The sequence below is a fragment of the Nicotiana attenuata genome, unplaced genomic scaffold (assembly GCF_001879085.1).
Source record: "Nicotiana attenuata strain UT unplaced genomic scaffold, NIATTr2, whole genome shotgun sequence".
Lineage (NCBI taxonomy): Eukaryota > Viridiplantae > Streptophyta > Magnoliopsida > Solanales > Solanaceae > Nicotiana > Nicotiana attenuata.
The window spans coordinates 290,191-306,860 of NW_017671292.1; positions in this window are offsets into that span (position 1 = coordinate 290,191).

A 16,670-nucleotide genomic window follows, 5' to 3' on the forward strand; every position below is an offset into this window, starting at 1 on the left:
AATTAAAATGAAAAGACCTGATTTAACTCTAAAATTAAACTACTTAATTCTCTAAAATTAACTAAATCCTAAGCAAAAAATGCAAAAGAACTAATTTTGCTATTTTCTCTTATTTTTGCAATGTCAATTAACTAATAAACCTAAGAAAACTATAAAATTGGATCCTAAATGCAAATGTGCTATTTTTATATATTATATCAAGTAAAATGCACACAAAAATGCAAATAAACACAAAATCATGCAATTAGATTCTAAAAATCAAATAAAGAAAAATCCTAATTTTAAGAATTCTATAGGAGTAATTTAAGCGAGGCAAAAATCACGTGCTCACAGCTGCCCCTCTTTGCTCGAAGACACGAAGGGTTTTCGGGCAAAGATAAATGAGCACCATGAAGGATTTTTGCCTGCTCAGCACTCCATGAGAAGCATTTTGAAAACCGTCTGACCGAACCCTGCTTCAAAGGTTGCCTACATATCCTGGGCTATAAAGGAATCAGGTCAGTGTAGTTCTGGAAAGTTTGGTAGCTGGGACTACCAGGAGCTGTGAATTTCACTGCTGTTGCTGCTGCTACTGCTTGCTGACCTCCTTATTACACCAAAAGGAAAATCAAAGCTAAGCTAGCTATGCCTACCAACTATGAGTTACAAGATTCCTATCTATAATTCTTTTGAAACTTGGTCTTGAGTCTTAGCTGATTTTGCTGTGGACTTCGATCTGAGTCTTGATGCTCGCAAGTTGTAGGTGTTTACTTCTTCACGCAGCATAGGGTCAAAACAGGATCAGCGGAGCTTGTGACTAAAATAAGATTTTGAGCAATCCGCGCCCTTGCTTGCTTCACATTTGAGTTCATCTCTTTTTGTTCTTTTCTTCTTTTCTTGATTCTGGATTGATATTCCTTCCATTGGTCATTTCCCACCTTGCGTCTTGAGGTTGANCCGGGAGATCCTCGGTTTTTGTTCCGGGATTTTGGAAAGAAAAAGCTCCACGGTTTTTGTGCCGGGAGATCCTCGGTTTTTGTTCCGGGATTTTGAAAAGAAAAAAGCTCCACGGTTTGTGTGCCGGGAGATCCTCGGTTTTGTTCCGGGATATTTAAGGAATGGAATCCTATGCTATCATGATTTGTTTTTCTTTTTGGGATTTTTATTTTAACTTCTTTTCTTCTTTCTTCTATCTTTTGTTTTTCCTTTTCATGTTTCTCCTTTTATTTTGCAAACACATGAAAGAAACTGGAGAGGGAAAACTCCCTTTTTGGTCGTTCTCCTGCTGCAAAGCTGTTTCTGTGCTTGCGCGTTTCATTTCTTTTCGGATTGCACCTGCTTCTTGCAAGGTTGCTTTGAATTAAACCTGTTTTCATCAAAGAACAATTGGTTAGTTTGAAACGGTGGTTGGTTTTGTGGCCTTGATCCTATTGATTGCTTGGTCCCGGCCCCATTTCCGTTGAGAACTTTGCTGCTTATCGCCTTTGAGAGTGAACCTCTGTTCGAACCGACTGGATTTAGCCTCCGGGATTTCATTATGAATCGCCCGTGTGGGCTCTGGCCTTTTCACTTTATTCTGCCCTTGCCTTTGATTTTCTTTCTTTTCCAATGTCTTTGCTTCGAAAGCATCAACCACTATGGTCAGTCGGGATTGGCCTGACGCACTCGCTGAGGCTGGGTATTTTCTTCGACTCTGACTAGGCGGAGCCCCGTGAAGCCGGTCCTGCCACCTTTTCTTTGTAATAGTTATGGAATCAGAGTTAAACCGAAAGGGATTCAAAGAAAAAGTATGCAAAAGGCAAGCATATGAGTTTAAAGAGAAGCGTCCCTTTCGGGGGAAAAGAAAGACTCATCTGGGGTGCATGCTGACTTCAAATGAACATGACATGCTTCTTGGACTGGACGCCCGACCCACACAAACTTTCCAGCTTCCATTGTTCCGCATTTCAAAACCAGGGAACCTTGCCAGGACTCTTTCAGTGATGAGATGTCTTCTTTTCAGCCGACAGCGCCCTTTGCGGGTTTTCGCCAATCGACCTCTCTCATTTCTCTTCTCACCGTCGCCCGATAGTGCTCTTTGCGAGTTTTCACTAAGCGGACTCTCTCATTTTTAGTTTCTCTACTTACCATCGTCTTATGGTGCCCGAAGGTTTTCACCGATAAGACTCTCTCATTTTATTTCTCTCAATTTGAATTGTATCAGATTCCAACAATGACGTTTGCCACTTCCATGCCTTTGTCAATTGATCGGAAGGACTTGGACAAGGTTTTGGGGTAAAAAGGATTTTGGGCGGAGCTACAACTTTGGAACCACTTCGGCGGATTCATGGCCGAACCATTATATCATCTGCCCCAGTTTCATTTTTTTGGGGGAAATTGGGATTTTTGTTTTGGTGTGACTGAACCCCAGAGAGAGGCTGCCTACGTACCCTTTCGGGATCAGGTCAAACGTAGTTCAGGCAAACAAATTTTTGTTTTTGTTTTTGTTTTTGTTTTGTTTTTCTTTTCTTTTCTTTTTCTTTTCTTTTTTTTTCATCATATTTTTTTTTCCTTTTTTTTTTTTTTTTCGATAATACCTCCGGGTTCCAAAGAGGGTAGCCAAAGGAGAGTAACCGGCTCAAATGGGTTTACGAAGGGTTGATAGTGTTTGGATAGCAAGAAGAAAAGCCTTCGTCATCTCAATTGCACAAAAGCCATCGCCGAATGAGGATTAGACGTAGTACCTTTTTACTGCATCTGCGTTGACTGCTGTCTCAGGATCATTCCCTTCGATGTCTCCCAGATACAGTGCTCCTCTTGGCAATATTTTCCGGATGATGTATGGACCTTTCCAATTAGGGGCAAACTTCCCTTTTGCTTCCTGATGATGAGGGAGAATGCGTCTGAGTACCAGCTGTCCCACTTCAAAATTCCTGGGACGCACTTTCTTATTATAGGCACGGGCCATTCTTTGTTGGTACAGCTGTCCGTGACAAACCGCGGCCATCCGTTTTTCATCAATTAATGACAATTGCTCTAGTCGGGTTTTAACCCATTCACTGTCCTCAATCTCCGCCTCAACGATTATCCGGAGTGAAGGGATTTCCACTTCTGCAGGTATGACTGCTTCAGTACCGTAAACTAACAAGTACGGTGTTGCTCCAATTGATGTACGTACTGTGGTGCGATATCCAAGTAATGCGAAGGGTAACTTTTCATGCCATTGCCGGGAGCTTTGGATCATCTTTCTCAAAATCTTCTTGATGTTCTTATTTGCTGCCTCGACAGCACCATTGGCTTTTGGCCGATAGGGAGTTGAGTTTCTATGCGTTATCTTGAATTGTTCACATACCTCCTCCATCAGGCGACTGTTCAAGTTAGCTGCATTGTCGGTAATAATAGTTGCAGGAATGCCAAAGCGGCAAATGAGATTGGAGTGCACAAAGTCTACCACAGCTTTCTTGGTGACTGACTTGAGAGTGATGGCGTCAACCCATTTTGTGAAATAGTCAACTGCTACCAGTATGAACCTATGCCCATTCGAAGCTTTCGGCTCGATCGGCCCAATGACATCCATGCCCCAAGCAACAAACGGCCAAGGTGCTGACATCGGATGGAGTTCTGTCGGAGGTGCATGAATCAAATCACCGTGCACCTGACATTGATGACACTTCCGAACAAAACTGAAACAGTCCTTCTCCATGGTTACCAGTAATACCCGGCTCGCAAAATTTTCTTTGCCAACACATAACCATTCATATGAGGTCCACATACTCCTGCGTGCACTTCATGCATAATTCTTCCAGCTTCTTCGGTGTCAACACATCTTAGCAAATTGAGGTCCGGGGTTCTTTTATACAAAACATCACCACTTAAGAAGAAACCACTCGCATGTCGTCTAATGGTTCTTTTCTGATCTCCGGTGGCCTGCTCAGGGTATTCCTGTGTTTTCAGAAATCTCTTGATATCATGATACCAGGGCTGACCACTAGGTTCCACCTCAACCGCATTACAATACCCGTGCTTTTCTTTGATTTGAATCTCTAAAGGGTCAATATGGGCATTGCCTGGGTAAGGCGGCATTGAAGCTAGAGTGGCAAGTGCATCGGCTAGTTCATTATGACACCGAGGGATATACCTGAATTCTACCGACTTGAAGCGTTTGGTGAGATCTTCCACATGCTGTCGATAAGGAATGAGCTTAACATCTCGAGTTTCCCATTCTCCTTGGGCTTGTCGGATAATCAAGTCAGAGTCCCCCATGATTAATAAATCTTCAACATCTTGGTCAATTGCCATGTTCATACCCATGATGCAGGCTTCATACTCAGCTGTATTGTTCGTGCAAAAGAAACGGAGCCTGGCTGTAGCCGGGTAATGCTGGCCATTGGGTGATATTAAGATTGCCCCAATACCTACACCTCTCGCATTTACTGCTCCATCAAAGAACATTTTCCAAGCACGAGTGTCCTCAGAGATGGCTTCCACCGAGTTTACTTCCTCATCTGGGAAATAGGTGCTTAACGGTTGATATTCCTCGTCGACCGGGTTTTCAGCCAAATGATCCGCCAAAGCCTGGGCTTTCACTGCCGTGCGAGTAACATAGACTATGTCAAATTCAGTGAGCAAGATTTGCCATTTTGCCAACCTCCCAGTGGGCATCGGTTTCTGGAATATGTATTTCAAAGGATCCAACCTGGTTATTAGATAGGTGGTATGGGCTTGAAGATAATGTCTCAGCTTTTGGGCAACCCACGTCAGAGCGCAGCATGTTCTTTCCAACAAGGTGTATTTGGCCTCGTAGCCAGTAAACTTCTTGCTTAGATAGTAAATTGCCTGCTCTTTCCTTCCGGTTATGTCATGCTGACCGAGGACACAGCCAAAAGAATTTTCCAACACTGTCAGATACAAGAAGAGAGGTCGTCCCTGCTCTGGTGGGACCAATACTGGAGGATTTGACAAATATTCCTTGATTTTATCGAAGGCCTCTTGACATTCGGACGTCCACTTGATAGCCGCATCTTTCTTCAATAACTTGAATATGGGCTCACAGGTGGTAGTCAATTGAGCGATGAACCGACTGATATAGTTTAACCTGCCCAATAAACTCATCACCTCCTTCTTAGTTCTTGGAGGAGGTAAATCTCGAATGGCCTTTATCTTTGTTGGATCCAACTCAATACCTCTCCTGCTGACTATGAAACCCAAGAGCTTGCCCGATGGGACTCCGAAAGCACATTTAGCTGGATTCAACTTCAGATCATACTTGCGCAACCGTTCAAAGAACTTTCTCAAATCTCGAACGTGATCGTTCTGAGTTCGTGACTTAACGATTACATCATCCACATACACCTCTATTTCTTGATGCATCATATCGTGGAAGATGGTGGTCATGGCCCTCATATAAGTTGCCCCAGCATTCTTCAGCCCAAACGGCATGACCCGATAACAGTAGGTTCCCCATGGTGTAGTGAAAGCTGTCTTTTCGGCATCCTCTTCATCCATCAACACTTGGTGATATCCTGCGTAACAGTCCACGAAAGACTGTATTTCATGTTTGGCGCAGTTATCAACAAGGATGTGAATGTTAGGTAACGGGAAATTATCTTTGGGACTTGCCCTGTTCAAATCTCGGTAATCTACACACACCCGGGTTTTCCCGTCTTTCTTTGGTACTGGAACCACATTGGCCAACCACGTGGTATATCGGACCACTCGAATTACCCCCGCCTTAACTGTTTTGTGACTTCTTCTTTGATCTTATCACTGATATCAGTTTTGAACTTCCTTTGCTTTTGTTGTACTGGAGGACAATCGGGGTAGATCGGCAATTTGTGCACCACTAGGTCCATACTTAGTCCTGGCATGTCGTCATACGACCAAGCAAACACATCTTTAAATTCGAACAGGAGCTAGATTATTGCATCTCGAGTGTGTTGATCTGTGTGAATGCTTATTTTGGTTTCCCTTATTTCTTCGGCCGTTCCCAAATTAACCGGTTCAGTGTCATTCAGGTTTGGCTTAGGTTTGTTCTCGAATTGTTCCAATTCTCGGTTTATCTCCCTAAAAGCCTCTTCCTCATCATATCCCGGTTCTTGATTCATTATTTCACAATTAAACAGCGTGTTTGAGTCCGGGCATGGAGTCCGCAAGCATGTCATGTTATTTAAAGCTGCATTATTATAACTGAAAAGAAAAGATGAAAAAGGAAAAACAATCCAAAATTAGAAAGAAAAGAAAGATGGACGATGAAATATTGATTTCATTTCTTGGAAAGATAACAGGGTTTACATTCAGGAATTTAAAGACATGAAACTAAAAGACACCCGAGCTACACCCTGAAATAACTCGAGATGTAGAAAAGGTGGCAGGGCTAGTCTACCGGGACTCCCGCCTAATCGGGAATGGCGTAGCCTTCCAATTTTTGAGTTTAGCATCTGGCCCCACATAGAGCATTTCAGCGGTGCTAGTCCCTTCTCCTAGCTGAACCATGTTGGTTTCATAAAGCATTTCTCTCATAGCTCCACATATGTCTTCGATTTCCTCAACTGTGAACAACTTATCATCCTTTCCTTTGCCATACTTAGTCTTGACAAAAGTATCGTAGAGATATGGCAATGGCTGTGGCAGAAACCATCCTTCTTTCTTTCTTTCTTCAGCCCATTCCTCATCGTCTGGGGTATGGTGGAAGCCTACTCCGAAGAACTTTTCTGTTGCGGGTAGAGTTACTAGCTCAGATATTCCCTGTAAGGCTTTTCCCAACCCTTTTCCTTGCCTGAAACCATGTCTAATCATTTCTCTGGCCACCATGATTGAAGCGTTAGACAGGAAAGGCTGAGGACAAGGATTTCCTTCCTCGTGCTGATCTGCTACCACAATCTCAAAGGCTTGGTAAACAATATGCTCACTTCCTTCCCTTGCCTCCAAACATGGGATAGATGGATCACGATAGATAGATTGCTCGTCTTCTCCGTGGACCACGATTTCCTGACCTTCATACTCGAATTTTACCATTTGGTGGAGAGTGGAGGGCACAGCTCCTGCAGCATGGATCCAAGGCCTCCCCAGAAGGAAGTTGTAAGATGTATCCATGTCCAACACCTGGAAGGTCACCTCGAAGTCTACCGGTCCTATGGTCAATGTCATGTCGATTTCACCGATGGTATCCCTCTTAATACCGTCAAAAGCCCTTACACAAACATTATTCGGACGAATCTTTTCTGTCCCGATCTCCATCCTCTGCAATGTGGAGAGTGGGCAGATGTCAACCCCCGATCCTCCATCCACCATGACTCGTTTGACATAGTAACCCTCACACTTGACGGTCAGATGCAAGGCTTTGTTGTGAGCTGCACCTTCAGGAGGCAAGTCATTCTTACTAAAAGAGAGTTGGTTGATGGCAAAAAACCTTTCTGTCATCCTTTCGAGCTGCTCGACTGAAGTTTCGATTGGCACGTATGCCTCATTCAAAGTTTTCATCAAGATCTTCTGATGTTCGGAAGATTTTGTCACCAATGAGAGCAGGGACACCTGTTCAGGGTACTTTCTTAATTGATCCACTGTCTCATAATCAGGCATCTTCATTTTCTGGAAGAAGGCTTCTGCTTCTTCAGCACTCACTGGCCTCTTGGACGGAAAACGCTTTCGAGCGGCATTGTTCACTTCCTGCACATTCGAATATTTCTCAACAGAGTTCTTCCCTAGGTGTTCCCCCGAAATTTCTTTGCCCTTGTATGTGACCACTGTTTGCTGATAGTTCCATGGTACTGCAGAGGGGTCTGTCATTGGCTTCTGTGGTACGCGTCCAATAACCACTGGCTCACTCAGCCGAGGCGGTTTAATTGTCCCCCGTACCACATAGGCTCCTTTTGGTACATATATTGGTGTTTCCCCTTTTACCTCAGCTCTCCTCGGAATAGTGACAACCAATGGTTTTTCTTGGCATCCTTGCGGAACATAGAGAATTCCATTCTTAAGAGAGTTCATTTCTACTTTTGTCTCAGGTTTCTTTTCAAGTTCAGTTTTGACAGTTTTGTTCTCCTTCTCCCCTTTTCCTTGCTTCGGGAGTAACTTGGGCTTCTTTTCTGCATCGGCAATAGCAACTATGGCTTTCAAAGCTGGATCAAACTCCCTGTCTTCACAAATCATACCGATTACCGGCCCATTGTTGTGAGCGGGCAACGGGTTATTAGTCACATTCGGGGCTTCTTCATCCCTCAACACTATTTTCCCTTGTTCAATCAAATCTTCCACAGCCTTCTTCAATGTCCAGCAGTTATCAGTACTATGCCCTTCGGCTCCTGAATGGTAAGCACAATGGACCCCTCGTTGATAAGATGAAGACTCGGGGTTTTGCCTGTTTTGGGGAATAGGCTGCAGCAAATTCATCTGGACGAGTTTCGGGAACAAACTGGAATAAGGTTCACCGATCGGTGTAAAATTTGGTCTGCTGGGCAGTTCTCGGGGACGAAAGTTATTCTGTGGTGGTCGGGGATTATATTGGTTCTGGTAAGGAGGTTGATTTCTTTGGAATGGAAGTGGATTTTGGTTAGCTTGTGGTTGCGGCCGGCCGAAAGGTTGTGCATTCATGACCGCATAAGGTGCAGGAGCATAGGCCATACCAGTATGAGGGTAATAGTGTTGAGGGGTTCTTCCAGAGAACACCGGTCTAGGAGCCCGATACCTTCTTCCCTCCGAGGCCACCATCACTGTTTCTTTTTTCTTTCTGCCTTTGGCCGTTCCTCCAGACCCGCCTTGGATGGCTTGGGAGGTGGCCCTTATGGCTGACTGACTCAAGATTCTACCCGTTTTTAACCCATTCTCTACCATCTCTCCAATTTTTATTGCCTCGGCGAAAGGTTTACCCATGGCGGACATCATATTCTGAAAATAGTCTGCTTCTTGGGCTTGGAGGAAAACAGTGACCATCTCTACCTCATCCATTGGAGGTTTCACTCTCGACGCCTGTTCGCGCCACTTAATCGTATATTCACGGAAGTTTTCTGAAGGCTTCTTCTTAAGATTTGCCAAAGAATTCCTGTCCGGCGCGATGTCTATGTTGTACTGAACTTGTCGAACAAAGTCTCGGGCCAGATCATCCCAAATATGCCAACGGGAGACATCTTGATCCATGTACCATTCTGAAGCGATACCAACCAAGCTTTCTCCAAAATATGCCATCAACAGCTCTTCTTTGCCACCGGCCCCCCGTAACTGATTGCAATACTTCTTTAGGTGAGCAATGGGGTCACCATGTCCGTCATACTTCTCAAATTTTGGTATTTTGAACCCTGAAGGCAAGTGTACATGAGGGAACATGCATAGATCCGTGTATGAGACACTCTTTTGCCCGCTCAAACCTTGCATGTTTTTCAAGCTCTGCTCGAGGCTTCTCATTCTCTTTGCCATTTCATCCTGCTCTGGGTCTTTGGGGGTTTTGTCCTGCCCTGGTGTAAGCTCGTATGGGGGTGGCTGAGAGTAATTATATGTGGGATATTGAGGAGGATCTGACGGAAATACAGGGGTTTGGAATGTGAATGCTGAGGGATCAAAGGCAGGCCTTGGCAGCGAAGGTTGTGTTGTAGCAGGGCATGGTGGAGCAGTGAAGATGTTAGGAACCGCTCCCGCTGGGAACACCTGGGGGCGAACCTCAGAAGGCATTCCAACGAAATGAGCGGTCATGGTAGGTTGCCCAAAAGGGGTAGGAGGGTGACTGATAGGGACCGTAGTAGCACCTCCAGCTCTAGGGAATAACTCTGGGAATCCGGGAATATTGCTTGGGGGTTCCTTTCCATTGTTCCAAGCATCCCACATTTCCATCAGTCGCAGGCGCAAGATCCGATTTTCTTCAGCTGTAAAAGATTCAGAGGCCGGGACCCCCGAGATGGGGCTATCTTCAGAGATGGGGACTGCGGGCAAAGTCATTTCTGTAGACATTTCCACACTTCCTTTCGATCTGGTAAAGTATTGATGTGATGCCAGCTTACCACAACCAACCACCGTTTCTAAAAGCTAGGCTGGAAATCAGCAACACACGGTTAGTTTGAGACAAGTAACAGATAGGTAATCGCACATTGGGGTGTGATGCACCTATACAGTTAAACGGTTGTCTACATGTTTGCACTGGTTGCATGCGTCATCCCGGCTTTTCTTTTCTATTCTCTCTTCTTTTGATTTCCACTCTTTGTTTTTCTTGCTTTTCTTTCTCTTTCTATTTTTTTTCTCATTTTTCTTTTCCCTCTGTTTTTTTTTTTTTCATTTTTTGCTTTTCCCTGTTCTTCCGCTCGATTCCTTATTTTCTCTTTTGCGTTTCTTTTCCTCTCTTGTTTTTCTTTTATTTCCTTCCCTCGTGTTTTTTTTTAGGGTTACGGTCGAATCCTATGGAGATTGCCTACGTATCATGACCCCGCATGAATCACACCAAGCGTAGTTCTTGCAAATAGGGTAAATAAACTAACTTTTTTTTTGGAATTTTGAAAGAATGCTTTAAAAAAAAAAGGAAAACATTTTTTTTTTGATTTTTGATTTTGATTTTTCTTTTGATTTTTGAAGAAAGACTTCTAACAATTCTTTTCTTTTTATTGGAACTTCGGAAATTTTTAGAAGTAAAAAGAAATATTTTTCTTTTTTTCTTCTTTTTTTTTTTTGATTTTGAAAGTTGCCTCTTACTTTCTAAAAAGGGACTTTTACGAAATGTTTTGGATTTTTGAGCAAAAATATTTTCGGAATCAATTTTCAAACCGTATTTTTTTTTATATTTTTTATTTATGAAAGAAAGACATCTAAGGAGTATTTTAATGACTTATTTTGACTTAAAAGGAAAAAGTGGCTATTTTTGCAAACTTTTCTTTATCTAGAAAAACAAGGACTTGGTTTTGCAGATACGGCCTTTCAGCACTTCTAGGAGGAAGATTTTAAGGCTGTGCCCGCAAACCATTTAAAATGACTCAGGGTGGTTGTTCTTGCAAAAATAGCCTTCCGACGTCCTTTTGGGGACATTCGGCTTATTTTAAAACAAGAATGGCATCACCCGTCTTATTTTTTGACAAAAATTAAAATTTTGGTATTTTTGACTATTTTTGCAAAAGGGTGATTGGACCCGATGAGGGTTGCCTACGTATCTCACACCCGGTGAGAATCAAACCAGCGTAGTTCGGGCAGATTTGCCAAAATCAAAACTATTTTGAACAACAATTTTTCTTTTCTATGTTTTCAAATATTTTCTTTTTTTTTGTCTTTTTTTTCATTTTTCAAAATCCGGCAGCATTTCGGTACTATTTGGGCATTGTGGTTTTTCTTCAAAACAAATGGTCACCCTCACTTAGTCCTCACATTGCTTATTTTCATAATTCACTCATTTAGACAAGCCGGTCAACATGCAAAGCCGAGCAAATAAATGCGCAAGTAGCACATAAGATGCATCAGGATGGTCAATTTATTTCAGGTCACCTGTCCTAGACGGACCCAACCCCTGTGTTGAGTCCCCTAAGTCAAATGCACATGATAAAACAAACGTCCTATTAGGGATCCGGCATGAGGATTTGTTCTTCTAGGTTTAACCCTAGGTTTATTGGTCTAGACCTGGCTTACCCGAGCGGACAACTCGGGCCGAGGGGGAGGCAGCGTACCGGGGATACAGAAGCTCCGCCGGCTTTGCAACTTATCCATCCTCGTTCTAAATGGGAAAAGACTCTAAACAGAAGAGAAGCTACACGAAGTGCACCCTTCTCCATGATGTAGAAGACTCAGAAAGAGGAAGGGATTCGCGACAGTTTATATATACAATTTCAACAAATATCAAAGCAGTAAAACATTTAGCACATATAGCATGGAACATGTGGAAAAATCAGATAAAGCCAAATATAACAATTGTACTAAGCTCGAATTCTTGAACCCTGAATCAAAATTCTGGGTTCGTGTCCCCAGCAGAGTCGCCAGAGCTGTCACACCTCCTTTTTTACACACCTACCACGAAGGATAATGTATAAAGGGAGTTTTTCCATTTAAAGTGACATTATTCGAAATGGGATCATTTATTTATTTTTAGAGTCGCCACTTGGGATAGGATTGGCTTTTGGTGTCCCAAGTCACCGATTTAATTTAAATCCCAAATCGAGAAAAATTTCGACTTCCCAATTGGAGTTTGCGAACCAGAAATTCTGTGTAAGGAATTCTGTTGACCCGAGGGAAGGTGTTAGGAACCCCCGGATCCCGTGGTTCTAGCACGGTCGCTTAAATTATCATAAATGGCTAAAATCTGGTTTTTATACATATTTAAACCTATAGTGCAATTTTAAGATTATTTACCGCTTTTAGTTTATTTTGTTTTTACGAAAGTGAACGCCGTTTAAGAGCGTGTTTTTGGATCACGTCACATGAAATGCACCCGGATCCTAAACACCTCTTATTCAACGTTTTGGGATTTGGATTTGGGTTGCATGAAATGCGCACCCGAGTTTAGGAAGGTAAAATTATTAAATAACGCGCCTAAAGCGACTAGCGTGTTGGTATCTTTGCGGGNTCTACCTCGCCTCTGGCCCGGTCCTGTACTATAGTTTTAGGCTCAAGATACCTGCACTCATTCCATATTTTCCGGATTTGGCCTTCAGGGAATGCAGCTTTTGGGCCCAACTCAATGACTTGCCCACTCAGGTCTTCGTCACCGTGCACCGTCTGGAATCTTCCAAATTGTCGCAAAACGCGGTAAGGAGCATAGGGCTGAATGCTTCGAATACCCATTAAAAGAATATAAGGGACCTCTGCCGATGTGTACACAGCTTCAGTAGGAGGAAGCCATCCATAAGCCCACTACAACTTTATCTGCAGTGAGGGATCTTAAACATGACGACCAGGCCTCAGTACCCTCCGGGAATTCAATACCTGTAACTCGGGTCTCGAACTCTGCAATACAACTCAACCCGGTTAAGCCGTAGTTCATATATCCTATGCGGTGACATAGATGTTCCTGTATCCACAACTGCAAGAGCAAATTGCAACCTTGAAAGAATTTCTCCCCTTCTCGACATTTGGTCAGAGCTCGGTATATTTCCGCTACAATCAGAGGAGCCACCGTGCTAGTAGGTTTCTTCATGGCAACATCTAGCATCCCTACTAGGCCAAGGTCTATGTGACCATCCTTTCTAGGACAAATTACCATTCCCAAGAAGGCCACCATGAAGGTTAATCCCCGTCGGGCTTCCCATTTATCCTTGTTCCCAGCATGAGTCAATCCTGTATTGGGTTCCTCAAAACCTTTGGGGTTACCATACCGGTGATATAGGAAATGTAGCGTACAACATCCTTCCGTCAGATGGGGGTCTTGAATATCCCGACTGATGTTCAACAAATCTAAAAACCTGTGAAGAGTTACCGGCCGTGGAGCCAAAGGGTATCTACCACGGAGATTCCCGTTGAGACCTGCGTATCCGGCGATCTCTTCTAATGTAGGTGTGAGCTCAAAATCTGAAAACCGAAATACATTACGGGTCGGGTCCCAAAATGGTATTAGTGCCTCAATGACATCTGTCCTTGGCTTGATTTTCAATAAATCTACGAGACCGCCCAGGCTTTTGATCACAGTATCTCTGCTTCCTTTTCCCAAGTCATGCCACCACATATGGAGTTTCAAAGGGATCTCGCTCAGGACTGAGAAGGTTTCGATATTACTTGAATTCATCCTGCACATTTGTTTAGGGGAATTTAATGATTTATTTTGAAAAATGGCTATTTGTGCAAAAATTCTTTATAAGGACTTGGATTTGCAAATACGGCCTTTCAGCACTTCTGGAAGGAAGATTTTAAGGTTGTGCCAGCAAACCATGACCCAGGGTGGCTATTCTTGCAAAAAAGACCTTCCGGCATCCTTTTGGGGACATTCGGCTTGTTTTAGACAAGAATGGCATCACCCGACTTATTTTGACAAAAATTAAAATTTTTTGGCTATTTTGAAAAAGGGTGGTTGGACCCGATGAGGGTTGCCTACGTATCTCGCATCCGGTGAGAATCAAACCGGCGTAGTTCGGGCAGATTGCCAAAGTCAAAAGTATATTTTTGAACAACAATTTTCTTTCTATTTTCCAAATACTGTTCTCTTTTTTTTTTCATTTTTCAAAAATCCGGCAGCATTTCGGTACTATTTGGGCACTGGTTTTTCACAACAAAAGGTTATCCTTACTGAGTCTTAACACTGCTATTTTCTCAATTTTCACTCATTTAGACAAGCCGGTCAACATGCATAGCCGAGCAAATAAATGCGCAAGTAGCACGTAAGATGCATCAGGATGGTCAATTCATTTCGGGTCACCTGTCCTAGACGGACCCAGCCCCTGTGTTGAGTCCCCTAAGTCAAATGCACATGATGCAAACAAACGTCCTATTAGGGATCCGGCATGAGGATTTGTTTTTCTAGGTTTAACCCTAGATTTATTGGTCTAGACCTGGCTTACCCGAGCGGACAACTCGGGCCGAGGGGGAGGCAGCGCACCGGGGATACAGAAGCTCCGCCGGCTTTGCAACTTATCCAACCTCGTTCTAAATGGGAAAAGACTCTAAACAGAAGAGAAGCTACACGAAGTGCACCCTTCTCCATGATGTAGAAGACTCAGAAAGAGGAAGGGATTCGCGACAGTTTATATATATAATTTCAACAAATATCAAAGCGGTAAAACATTTAGCACATATAGCATGGACATGTAGAAAAATCAGATAAAGCCAAATATAACAATTTTACTAAGCTCGAATTCTTGAACCCTGAATCGAAATTCTGGGTTCGTGTCCCCAGCAGAGTCGCCAGAGCTGTCACACCTCCTTTTTTACACACCTACCCCGAAGGATAATGTATAAGGGAGTTTTTCCATTTAAAGTGACATTATTCAAAATGGGATTATTTATTTATTTTTAGAGTCGCCACTTGGGATAGGATTGGCTTTTGGTGTCCCAAGTCACCGATTTAATTTAAATCCCAAATCGAGGAAAATTTTCGACTTCCCAATTGGAGTCTGCGAACCAGAAATTCTGAATAAGGAATTCTGTTGACCCGAGGGAAGGTGTTAGGCACCCCCGGATCCCGTGGTTCTAGCACGGTCGCTTAAATTATTATAAATGGCTAAAAATCTAATTTTTGTACATGTTCAAACCTATAGTGCACTTTTAAGATTATTTACCGCTTTCAGTTTATTTTGTTTTTACGAAAGTGAGCGCCGTTTAAGAGCGTGTTTTTGGATCACGTCACATGAAATGCACCCGGATCCTAAACACCTCTTATTCAACGTTTTGGGATTTGGATTTGGGTTGCATGAAATGCGCACCCGAGTTTAGGAAAGTAATATTATCGAAAGCGCGCATAAAGTGGCTAGCGTCCTATCAACTTTGCGGGAAGCCATGAAGATTCGCTAAATGGCATGTCCCGAATTTCTAAATATTTTAATAAAGTATTTAATGAGGGCCCCGCAATTTTATGTTTTATGCGGCGAGGCTCGTCTCATGTTTTATTTAAAGGCCATCCTAAAAGAAAACTATGATTTTCTATTGTAGTGTTATCTCTAAAGGGCCTAGTTAATTTATTAACAATAACAGTAAACTATTAATTAAGGAATCCGGACCCTCAAACTCAAATCCACACCTGAACAAAAGGACATCCTCTTAGTTCAAACGTGCGACCTAGCTTGAGAGGCCCAAAATTAACAAATATCTTTTGACCTTTAGCTCACAGTTTGACCAGTGAAGTAGGGCCTTCAGCAGTTCAAGAATTCGAATCCGGCCCAAGTAATTGGTCAATTTATTCATAGGAGGGCTGCTCAGCATCTGGACCTAATGACGATATCCAGGCCCAAGGCGTTGGTGCGAGCATTATTAAGGGTGGCGATTTTTGGGCCTAGCATGTGAGCCCTGTAGGGTAAGGATCCTAGTGCTAACTTATAGGTTCAATTATGTGAGCAAGTACACTTAGCTGCACAAATATTTTCACGTCCAGGTGCAGTACAATCCTGGAAACAGCTTGAGTAATTCACGCTACGAATTGGACATGAAGTAGCTAGATTACTACATCTCACACAACCAATACCATTATTGCGTTTGCTTTGTTTTCTATACCTGCTGGAAACAAACTGAACTACAATACACTGCACTACATTCACAAATCAAACCAAATTTAAACTGATGACTATTTATTTCACATGTTCATGAGAATAAAATTAAAAGTTCAAAATTAAAACAGTCCAGTATCAGTCCATTACATCACATGAAATATCTAATAAACTAATGTTTGAAACATCAAGATCAACCAAAGCAGAAGAAGCTCAGAGATCGACTTCAAATAGCAGATTTATTTCATTTCGTAGACTCGAGGGCTAAGCACATGTACCTGGAAAAAGGAACAAAGGCAGGTATAGAGAACCAGTGAAGTAAGGCAACAACAACAGGAGTTCACACAGCAACAACCACACAGCTTCGAACCAGAAATGAATCAGCAGTCCCAAAAGTTCAAAATCAAACGGAATCTAGCAGATCCATTTTAACACAGCAGCAAACCAAATAGAAATGAACACCAATGCGTAGACAACCAAAGAAACACCCAAACTAAGTCAAATCTGAACTTAAAACCCTTATGAAACTTCACTGGTGCATAGCCTAGCCAAATTCTCGCTTAATTTGATTCAATTGTACTTGAAATGAGTCTCTACACTTCAACAAGCAGCAATAGTAAACTACAGAAA